The sequence below is a fragment of the Leptopilina heterotoma genome, unplaced genomic scaffold, assembly GCF_015476425.1.
Source record: "Leptopilina heterotoma isolate Lh14 unplaced genomic scaffold, ASM1547642v1 Lhet_88, whole genome shotgun sequence".
In the NCBI taxonomy this organism is placed as follows: Eukaryota; Metazoa; Arthropoda; class Insecta; order Hymenoptera; family Figitidae; genus Leptopilina; species Leptopilina heterotoma.
In genome coordinates this window covers 460796-473295 of record NW_025111191.1, presented here as the reverse complement: position 1 = coordinate 473295, position 12500 = coordinate 460796, and the positions used below count along the sequence as shown (strand labels likewise).

General features: G+C 24.0%; 1 protein-coding gene across 1 annotated transcript in view; it reads right to left on the bottom strand.

Moving 5' to 3' along the window:
- The window catches only part of LOC122511607 (nuclear pore complex protein Nup88), a 151905-nt gene that overhangs the window by 121430 nt on the left and 17975 nt on the right, over positions 1 to 12500 (bottom strand). The gene's annotated exons all lie outside the window — the stretch shown is intronic.

Genomic DNA, 12500 nt, shown 5'->3' with positions numbered 1-12500 from the left:
TGAATTTCTGCTAAGAATTTTATTATACTTTTGAAAAATTAATTCAATTTTATTAAAATGTATTGATACTAATTGAATTTCTGCAAAGAATTTTACTATTTATAAAAGTTATTGAATCCTTCCAAAGAATGTTATTATTTTTTAAAACAATTAAATGTTTCAGTAGAATATTATTAAAATTTTGAAAATAATTGCATTGTGGAAAACAAACTAATTATTTATAAAGATAATTGAAATTTTGAGGAGAATTTAAAAAAATTTTTAAACATAATTGAATTTCTGAGATGAATTTTATTACTTTTGAAAAAAATTGAATTGTTTTTTAGAATTTTATGGAAATTTATAAAAATAATTAAATTCTTGTGAAGAATATTTTTTTTAAAGTTATATTCAAAAAAATTTAGTAAATCTGAAGAATTTTGCTATTTATAGAAATAATTGAATTCCTAAAATGAATTTTTTTTCCAGTTTCTAGAAATAATTGAATTTTTTTGACGAATTTGAATAAAATTTTTAAGAATAATTACATTTTTCGAGGAATTCGATTAAAATTGTATTAAAAATAATTGAAATTCTGCAATGAGTTTTATTATTTATGGAAATAATTGAATATATTGCGAGGAAATTTTTAAGAATAAAATTATAATTACGGTGACCAACTTCCCTTGATTATTTTCGAAAAATTTAAATAAAATTCTTTAAAAGAATTTAATTATTTTTAATAGAATGTAAAGAAATTTCAATTGTTTTAAAAATTGTCAATTATCTGTTTATAAAAATTCAATTATCTTGAAACAATAAAATTGAAAAATTGCAAAAATCTCATTTTTCAAAATTTTAAAAAAAACTTTGCGAAAATTCAATTTTATTAAAAAAATTTAAGTGTTCATCTTTTATTAAATTATCCAATACAAATTTTAATTATTAATCTTCGCACAAAGAAACATGAATACTAGAATGTAACTCTTTATAAAATTCAATTATTTATCAATTATTAAATTAAAATACTTTTGAAAATTCGATTTGTTAAAAAGTTTTTAATAAAATTCTTTAACAAATTTAATTATTTTCTGTTGAATTTCACAAAAATTTTATTAATTCGATCATTTTTTTTAATTTATTTATATACTATATTTGAATCAGTGACTGATTTTTTACTATAAAATTAATTATTTTTAATTAATTCTTTAAAGAACATTATAAATATCTATAAAAATTGAGACAAAAACCGATTTTTTAAAAACAAATTAAAATAATAAAACTTTTTTTAATTTGGTGGAAAAATTCCCGGTTTGGCATAAAATTCCTGCCTTATTCCCGGTTTTTCCCGGTCAAATTAAATTCCCGGCTAATTCCCGTATTTCCCGGATAGCAGACACCCTGGTTCAATATATTGTTGAGCGCCGTGTATTTGTTCGATTTACCTTCGGCATTGAAATCTCTCTCATTCCGATTACGCGAAACCAAAAGCAGGTTCCACCGAATTGAACTCACGGGAAAAATAATAAAGGGAGTGAAATTGGAAATTGTAAATTATAAATTGTAAATTATAAATTGTAAATTATAAATTGTAAATATTTTCAAAGTTAGTTGTTCATTCTTTTTTTTAGAATATAAAAATTTTTTAGTGTACAGAAAAAAAATGTAATCTTGATTTTAACAATAAATTGTGTACCGAATAGAGGGGTAAAAGCGACAAGAAAGTCTCTAATTTAGTGAGACGGAGGGACTTTGAAATCTCAGGGAAAAGCTAACTGCTAATTTTAAGGGTTAATTCCTTGGAAGACAAGTTGGCAGAGTTATGAGGAAAATATTCATAGAATTATGCATACGTTTAGGCAAGCGCGCTGATGGTCTTTCCTAATAAAAATTAAAAAGTATAATTGCAAAAAGGTCGCGCGAGCTCTCAGTAAGTGCTTTAAGAGTGAGAGAGCCACGGCGGTATCACTATCAATTTTACCCCCGCTATGCAATCAGTCACTTTCACAAAACTCTTCCTTCATCATAATATACTTTTTTGTTCAAAAAACAAACAAACGGAAAATGACACGGGTTTTGAATAACATAAGTTTTAATCACGAGAAACCATTTTAGTAATGGAAACAAATTAAAGATTACTATAGAATTCATTCTAAAATTTATAGGCGCAATCAAAGTCAAATTGAAAATTGTCATTTTCATAATTTTCGTTTCTTACAAATTTTACAATAATTTACAGGAGAAAAGTTCAGTACTTCCCGCTCCTCATCTTTCTAACCTCAATGGTGGGAAGAGGGAGAGGTTAAAATGCTCTTAAAGTAATTAGGGAAGATTTCAACTTTCTGAGAATTGATTTTTAAAAGTTTTAATTGTTTTACTTCATTTTCTTTCTATCGAGAAGTGAAAAAAAAAATTATTAGGTTCAAATAACCGATTATTTGTCTATTATCAAATAAATATTTACTTGAATCAAATAATTTCTGATTGAATCAATTAAATTATATTTGCTTCAAATACTGAAATAATTAATTCAAATGCAATTTATTTGATTCAAGTAAATATTTATTTGATAATAGTCAAGTAACCAAAAATTAGTTTTTTTTACTGATAATTAATTAGTTTCTAATAAAAATTAATTTTTTACTGGTAATTAATAATTTCTTACTAAAAATTAGTTGTTTTTTTTTTTACTGATAATTAGTTATTTCTTACTAAAAATGAATTGTTTCTCACTGATAATTAGTTATTTCTTACTAAAAATTAGTTGTTTCGTACTAAAAATTAATTATTTTCAACTAAAAATTAGTTTTTTACTGTCAATTAGTTATTTTCTACCAAAATTAATTTTTTACTGGTAATTAGTAATTTCTAAAAAATAAATTAAAGTTAAAAAAAAATTAGTTGTTTCTTATTGACAATTAGTTATTCTTTAATAATAATTGCTGAAGCAAAGTAAATTTTAGTAAAAATTAGTAGAATAAAAATAGTAGAAGTAGTAGTAACCAAATTTACTCTGGAAAATAGTAAAATTTGAAAAAGTTTAGATATTTTATTTTATAAATATAATAAAAGTTACTTTAAACTAATTTTGAATTAGATAATTATTTTTATTTTACATAAAGGTCCCATTTTCACATTAATTCAGAACAGAAAATAAAAACAAATTTCTCCTAACTTGTGTGAGGAGTATAAAAATTTGTTTGGAGGATTTAATTAAATGTTTGTTTGAAAAAGTTTTTGTGAATTAATTTTTCTCGGTTTTGCTTTGGAGATTTGAATAATGCACAAATGAAAATGATGATAATGGTTCAACAACAAGTTGAAGTTAAAATACATAAAATATCGTGAGGACAGTGAGTAGCTTGAGAGAAACGTTTTCTTCTCTCTTTAACGCTTACTCCAAAGCCTCACCGACGTCATTTGCACTTCACGACTTCCTCGTCGGTTATACCCTCGAGGACAATGTCTCAGATGAAAAGGGAGGAAGGGGGGGGGAGGGTTAAAGATGCCGAGTGAATAGAAGAAATAACAGAGTCTGACGCGAAACTGACAGTTGGGATTTGTACTTTTTAAGTATAAAGTCCTTACCACTCACTTTGTTTCTTATTTCGCAATGTAATCATATATTTTTTTGGTATGAAATCAATTTCTAATAAATTACAGAGTTTTTTTTTATACAAAGAAAAGGAGTTTATAAAAATTAATTTGGTTTAGAAATTTTAAAAATGGTTTTAATTTTATAACAGGGTTACTACGCAATCTAAAAACCAGGAAAAACTGGAAATGTCATAGCAAATTTTATAAACCTTGAAAGAACCTGGAAGAGTCAGGGAATTTTGATCGAAATCCTAGAAAATTGTTGTGTTTATTCTTCAAAATCTAATTTTACATAATTATTTCAAAATTAATTTAATTTTAAAAGAATTGCGTTTACAATTTTTATAAGTAGATGGACTTCAAAAGATTTTGATTTAAAATTTTGTAAAATTTCAATTTTAAACTGAATTTAAATTAAAAATATAAAAAAGCTTAGATTTAAAAAAATTGTTTAAAACTCAAATTCTTTTGAAATTATAGTTAAATTTTTTAATATATATATATATTTAACTAGTTTTATCAAGAAAATGAATTTATAGAAGAATTTGAATTAAAAACACTAAAACAAATTGAATTTTGAAGCAATTACAAATGATTGCAGAAATTCAATTATTTTCAAAAGTAGTAAAATTCTTCTCAGAAATTCAATTTTCAAAAATGTTAATAAAATTCTACGCAAACATTTAATTATTTTCATAAATAATTAAAATTTCACAGGAATTCAATTATTTACAAATTATTTTCATATATTATTCAATTATTTTTGTAAATAATAAAATTCTTTTTAGGAATTCAATTATTTTCATAAATAATAAAACTCAATGCTGAATTTCAATCATTTTTAATACAATTTTAAAGGAATTTCTCGAAAAAAGTTATTATTTTTAAAAATTTTATTAAAATTAAATTTTAATTTAATGCAATTCTTTGCCTAACAATTCAATTTTTTTCAAAATAATTTGAATAAAATATTCTTCACAGCAATTCAATTATGTTCAAATTTTTTTTTAAATTCTCGTCAAAATTTCAATTATCTTTAAAAATAAAAAAATTCTTCTTTGAAATTCAATTACTTTCAAAAATTTTAATAAAATTCTTGGCGAAATTTCAATTATTTTTAAAAATTTTCCTCAATTCAATGATTTTTAATGATGTATTATTTTAATAAAATTTTACAAAAGAATTCAACTATTTAAAAATAATTAATAAAATTCTACGCAAACCTTTAATTATTTTCACAAAATAATAAAAATCTAACAGCAATTCAATTATTTACAAATTTTTTATAAATTTCTTCGCAATCATTCAATTATTTTCGTAAATAATAAATTTTTTTAGGAATTCAATTATTTTCATAAATAATAAAACTTATAACAGAAGTTTAATTATTTTTAATACAATTTCAATCGAATTCCTAAAAAAATGTTATTTCTTCTCCAAAAATTATATTATTTTGAAATATTTTAATAAAATTTTTGGAAAAATTTCAATTATTTTCAAAAATTTCCTTCAATTCAATGACCTATTATTTTAATAAAATTTTCCCAAATAATTCAATTATTAAACAAAAATTGTGATAATTTTCTACACAAACATTAAATTATTTTCCAAAGAAATAAAAATTTCACAGAAATTCAGTTATTTAAAATAGAATTTGTCTAAATTTTTTCAAAAATTCAAATGTTTTAGAATTTTGCATTAAATTCTTAGCAAAAATTCAATTATTTGACAAATATTTCCAAAAATAATAAAATTCTTCGAAGAAATTAAATTATTTTTAAAAAATAATAAAATTTTTCACAGGAATTCAATTATTTTTAAAAAATAATATTTTTTACAGGAATTCAATTATTTTCAAAACTTATTAAAATTCTTGGCTAAAATTCAATTATTTTTAAAAATAAACTTTTCATAAAATTCTTCAAAGGAATTAAATTATTTGCCAAAAGTAATTGAATTCTTTACTGGAATTGAATTATTTTCAAAAAATAAATTCTTGCATAAAATTCTTCGCAGTAATTTAATTATTTTCATAAATAATAAAACTCGTTGCAGAATTTCAATTATTTTTAATACAATTTTCATCAAATTTCTCGAAATATGCAATTATTCTTAAAAATTTTATTAAAATTTGTCGAAAGAATTCAATTATTTAGAAATTTGTTTTTAAAATCCTTTATGAAAATTCAATTTTAAGAAACATTCAATTGTTCAATAAAATATTTATTTTTATATTTAAATAATTGAATTCTCGTAGAATTTTCTAAGAAATATTGATTTAAAAATTAATTTCAAATTAAAATCTTTGAAAATTTCAACTTTTCATACTTTTAATTAAGAATTCTGTAGAATAAATTTTTCTCAATAAGTTTAATGGAATTTTTTTTAATTATTTGAAGTTTTGAATTTCTAATATATATTTAATTGAAGAATGTCAGAATAATCAAAATTTCGTAAAGTTAAATTGTAATCAAAAGAATTTTATGATGAATTTTAATGAATGAATGATAATGAATTTTAATTATTTACTTGGTACTGAGTTGGTTTCCAGGGTTACCCAGGTTCGCGATCTCGGGGTATTCTTGGACCCTGCCTTAGATTACAGAAATCATATTCAGAACGTTGTTAATAGGGCAAATAAGGTCTTGGGTCTTATCACTAGGAGCGCTTCTCGCTTTAAAAATATTTTGGCATTGAAAACTTTATTTTTCTCATTGGTAAGGCCAATTATTGAGTTTGCAGCATCAATCTGGTCCCCTTATCAGGAATGTTACATCATTGTGTTGGAGCGTGTTCAAAACAGATTTATGCGTTTTGTTGCGAGACAATTAAGGTTACCTTTCGATTTCTTTAGTCACGACTACTCTGAACTCAGAAGGGTTTTGAACATACCCTTAATTAAACATAGATTTTTATACGCTGATTTAATTTTCATATTTAAGATCATTAATGGAATTATTAATTGCCCGTCGATTTTGTCATTACTGCAGTTTTTTGTTCCTTTCAGGCCAGTAAGAAACCCTTCTGTGTTCAAACAGTATTGTTATCGAACTGACTCTTGTGCCAACTCAATATTGATAAGACTGTGTAGAGAAGCAAATCAATACCATGATGTTATTGATTTTTATGGTATCTCATTAAATAAATTTATTATTGATTTACGTAGGCTAATTCTTGCTAATACTAATTAGATTGTCATAACTTCGCATTATATTACTTTCTATTTAATTTGTAATTTTTAGTACTCTATGTACGAAAGGGCACTGCCCGTTTATATGTATAAATAAATAAATAAATTTTGAAAATTCACAAAGAACTTTTTCAAAAATTATTTTTCAAAAATTGAAGAATTTTATTTGAAATTTCTAGAAATGAATAATCGTATTGATGGAAATAATTTTTGAAGAAGTTACAGTAACAAAGTAGCAAGTTTTCATTATAAAACATGAAGATGTCGATTGCTCCGAGTCGAAGACTCGGAGTGATCGATGTCTTCATGTTTTATAATAATATTCTTATATGTTATTGAATTTCAAATTTTTGAATATCTTAATTTCTATATGAAAAAATAATAATTAAATATTTATTTAAAAATGAATTTATTAATGCTTTCAAATAATTTTCGTTTTAAAATCTGGAAAAATTCCGTTTTTTAACCTGTTCAACCTGGAAAAGTCAGGGAATTTGAAAAGAGCAAAAGCGTGGCAACCCTGGAAAAATAATAAAAATTAAAGAATAAAAGGGGAAAATAAAAAAAAAAATAATCGAGAAAAATATTTAATGTGTTCTTCATCTTGTGCATAAGAAAAGAGTAATGATTATTACAGTGGCTTAACGAACTCCTTAATCGTGATCGTTAAAAGCACAAGGAGCGCGCGAGGAGGTAGAAACGTTACTTCGATGCAGTGTAGAACCGGAAGACACGACGGTATGATGTCGGGTTGTAAAAATAAAGGAAATTTATTTGCGCAATTTGAGCCAGAGTCGTGGAGAGAAAGAGTGAGCGAGAGAGAGAGAGAGTGAAGAGAGAAAGAGAGCGTATGTTCAAAGCCTAGAGAGAATCATCCCTGTGTCGAGAGTGTCCCTACTTTCATTGCCCCTTCCCCTTTACCCCATAGGCACTCACCATGGGGGCGAGAGTGGTAATATAGTTTCCCTAATGGCGCTTAAAAAAATCTTAAAAAGACGATATTAAGAATGTGACTACGAGTCGAGAAAAAGGAACTGTGAATCAACTCCAAAGGAGTTGAAAGAAGGTGATAGTTGACATCGAGAAGGAAAAAAAAGAGAGAGAGGAGAGAGTCGAAACAAGGAAGGGAGGAGGAAGGGGGGAGACCTACAAGTCTGGTTAATCGCCGTAAGACAACCGGAGAAATGAGCGAACAGTGCCGAGGGGTTGGTCACAAAATGAGAGTGTGAGGCTTGAATTTAAAGGAGTGTCGAGTGGCGGGCAAAGGAAAAGAAAAAACGCGAAGAAATTAAAGATGAACCTTCTGCGAAATGGGGCGTGAGTTTATAAGGACTCTTTCCTTCTCGCTTCATCTTTCTAAATCCCCGAATAGGAAACTTCGTCTGCTTTAGACGCTCTGAGTAATAGTTATCTCAGCTCGTCGATTTAACATTCCACGTGCCACTTTTTTTTTCCTCCTTGATGAAAACTCTTTTACTTTTACAATTGTATTCTCTAAAATATCAATTAGACGAAACATTATATTTTATATTTTAATTCCTTGGGTTAAAGTCTAAATAAAAATGGTTAATTTTAGAATAATGCAAAATGGCGGATCTAAAATGGTCGACGAATATTTTTAGTCCAACGTCTTCGACGAATAGAAATCTATTTTTTGGATTTCGATAATTGTCGAATCTAATATGGCCGACGCTTTTTTTAAATTCGGGCATTTTTTGATTGAGAAAAGAGGAAAAGTTCGTAAATTGTATGATAAAATTTGGAGAATTTTAAAGAGATTACAAATGATTGCAGATATTTAATTATTTTTAAAAGTAATAAAATTCTTCGCAGAAATTCAATTATAGGTTCAAAAATTTAAAAAAATTCTCGTCAAAATTTCAATTATCTTTAAAAATAATTAAATTCTTCCACGAAATTCAATTCTATTTTCAAAAATTTTAATAAAGTTCTTGGCAAAATTTCAATTATTTTCCAAAAATTTCCTCAATTCAATGATTTTTAATATTTAGTATTTTAATGAAATTTTCCAAAAGAATTTAATTATTTAAAAAAAATTTAATAAAATTCTACGCAAACCTTTAATTATTTTTATACAATAATAAAAATTTCACAAGAATTCAATTATTTACAGATTTTTTATGAATTTCTTTATACAAATTAATTTATATAATTTAAATTCAATTATTTTCAAGAATTTTAATATAAATTCAATTATTTTCGACAATTTTGACGAAATTCTTTTTAAAAAAATCTTTAATTTCAAAATTTGTAATAAAATTTCTCCAAAAAGTTCAATTATTTTCAAAAATTCTGATAAAATTCTTTGAAGCAATTGAATTACTTTTATAAATTGTAAAATTCTTGCCAAGAATTCAATTATTATTGTAATATTTTTTAAATTCAATTATTTTCAAGAGTTTTAATTAAAAATTCAATTATTTTCAACAACTCTGATAAATTCTTCGAAGCAATTCAATTATTTATTTAAATTCAATTATTTTCAAGAGTATTAATAAAAATTCAATTATTTTCAACAATTCTAATAAAATTCTTCGAAACAATTCAATTATTTTTATAAATTGTAAAATTCTTGACAAGAATGCAATTATTTTGGTAAATAATAAAATTCCTCTGAGAAATTCAATTATTTTCAACATAATTATAATAAAATTTCTCGAAAGAATAGAATTATTGCTAAAAATATTATTTAAATTCAATTATTTTTAAGAGTTTTAATAAAAATTCAATTATTTTCAAAAATTTTTGATAAAATTCTTCGAAACAATTCAATTATTTTTATAAATATTGTAAAATTCTTGTCAAGAATTCAATTGTTTTCAAAATTTTTTAATAAAATTCTTTGTAAATTTCAATTATTTTCAAAATTTTCAATTAAAATTATTTAAACAAATTTAAGTATTTTTAAGAATATTATAATCAATTCTTCAAAAGAATTCAATTATTTTAAAGAATTTTAATAAAAATCTTGACAAGCATTACATTATTTTCAATACAATTTTTAGTACATTTTCTCAAAAGAATTCAATTATAAAAAAACACAGAAAAAAATTTATATTGAAAAAGTTTCAAATTATTGCTGAAATTTAATTATTTTCAAGTTTATGTAATAATATTATTCACAAAAATGAAATTTTGCTAAAAAATAATAAAATTCTTCTTAGGAATTCATATTATTTTCAAAAATAATAGAACTCATCGCATAATTTCAATTACTTTTTTTAACAATTTTTATTTAAATTATTTTCAAAAATAATAAAATTCTTCTTAAAAATAATAGAAATTTAATTTTTTTAAAAAATGTTTAATGAAATTCTTGGAAAAATTCCAATTATTTTTAATTCAATTACCTGAATTCCTCGAAAATTGAAATTATTTTTGAAAATTTTATTGAAATTCGTGGAAAGAATTCAGTTATTTTGTTTATAAATTTTTTTATAAGAATTCAATTTTGAGAAACATTTAATTATTCAATAAAATATTTATTTTCGTATTTAAATAATAGAGTTTTAATATATATATATATATATATATATATATATATATATATATTTAATTAAGAATTTCCAAAAAATTAAAATTTCGTAAAATTGAATTGTAAACAAATATTTTTGAAAATTCGCAAAGAACTTTTTAAAAAATTATTCAAAAAATAATTGATTTAAAGAAAAATTTTATTTAAAAATTGTCGAAAATAATAATTATTAAATTGAAATGTTGAAAATAATTTTGAAGAAGTAGCATTAAACAAATTCTTATAATATGAAATATTAATTTATTATTCGGTCGATAATAATTATTCAATATTTATTTAAAAATGAATTCATTTTCTGTAATTTGGTAAATTTTTATTAAAATCAGTAGTAAAGTTCAGCTTTGATCAGACATAGATTATTTTCTTTGGTATCAGTAGTAAAAGTCATTTTTCAGTCAGACGACAATTACACTTTTTATTAACAAATATTTCTTATATTTCATATAATGAATTTATTTTCTGTAATTTGGCGAATTTTTATTAAAATCAGTAGTAAAGTTCAGCTTCGGTCAGACATAGATTATTTTCTCTGGTATCAGTAGTAAAAGTCAGTTTTCAGTCAGACGACAATTACAGTTTCTTTTTCAATTTTACTGAATTTCGTCGAAAGAATTCAATTATTTTATTTATAAATTTTTTTATGAGAAAACTCGGAGTTATCAATATCTTCAAATTTTATAGTTATAAAAAATTTAATTTATAATTTTAAGTAAAATGTTCTCTTATTTGTCTCCGAATGTGGCTTTAGAAAATATTTCGGTGAAATTAATTTGTTTCGTCGTTTGTAATTTATCGATAGATGGAAAAATAATTGTGTACTTGGAGGAAGTTATTTTTCTTCTTCCTCCCTTCTTTAAGAATTCAATCACTTCATTCTCGTTTTTCTTTTTACCGAGAGAAAAAAAAGAGAGAGAGAGAAAAAAGAGAGGCTTTCTAACTTCTAAATGCAAAATATCAATCGACTTGTGGAGGGTGAACAAGCCAGTGAAAAATACACCATAATTACAGCATCCCCAATCTTTTTTCAACGAACCCTAAGTTAAATGTATTCATTGTCTCCCCTTACTTTTTTTCCACGACTTTTATCATGATTGTATCATAATAAACAAACCTGATCTCAAGTTTCTTGTAAACAAAAAATATCCGAAAATTATTCAAAATACTGCGACACACTTTTCATTTTCGGAATACTTTTCCTTTTGGGAAAATCTCTCGGAAAATCTTCTATGGTACACAGCTTTTTTAAAAGCTGTCAAATTGATACTAAACTTAATCAAATTGGTGCCAAAAATTTAGATCAATTTTTTTATTTTTTTTATTTTTACAATTTTTTTTTTTTTTTTTTTTTTTATTTAAAGCATAAAAAAAATTTAAAGCATTTTTACAATTTGATCCACTTTTTGGCGTCAATTCGTCGCAACAGTAAAGTTAAGTTTACATAACTTAACAACACTGATAATAATTAATCTTTTCTTTGATGGTAATTACAAAAGTATTAAGTAAAATAATTTCAAACTTATTTAAATTTTTTTCTTTATTTACATAGGCAAACACTATATAGAAAGGTTATAATATTTTTCTTTCCGTTTTTTTGAAGACATGCGGAAAAAAACTAATGTAAACGGATTAAAAGGATTCAGGAACTGAACAAAGTAGTTGTAAATCCTGAAGATCTCTTTTTCCTTTCAAACTTTTCCTAAGGTACCCTCTCTCTACTTTTTTTCTTTTTCGGACAGAGAAGAATTCTCGCGCGGGTATTAATAAGAGGACTCTGTCTCTCTTGGTTCTTTTTTTTTGTATCCTTTTACTAGTTGGTACAGTGCCGTAACTGGCCCGGGGTAATTACGAAATTCAAATTAACTCGAAAAATAGCGTAGCCGGCCGACCGTTTTTAAGCATCTCTCTCTCTCCCCCCCTCCCTCTTTTCCCCCGTTTTTATAAGGCGGTAGACGCGACCTATTCCGCTACCCCGGGTGCTCTGTAGTATATACCACTCGGATATTTACCTACTCGAGGCTTTTTAATTACCTACTCTCGGTATGTCGAGAGATGAAGAAAATAAAAAAAAAAAGAAAAAAAAAGAAAGAAATAATTACGTCTTTGCATTTTTTCCATATATGACTGTAGCGATGAGAGATGGCGAGATTCGATAATCATTTGAGAAAAAGAGGAAAATTA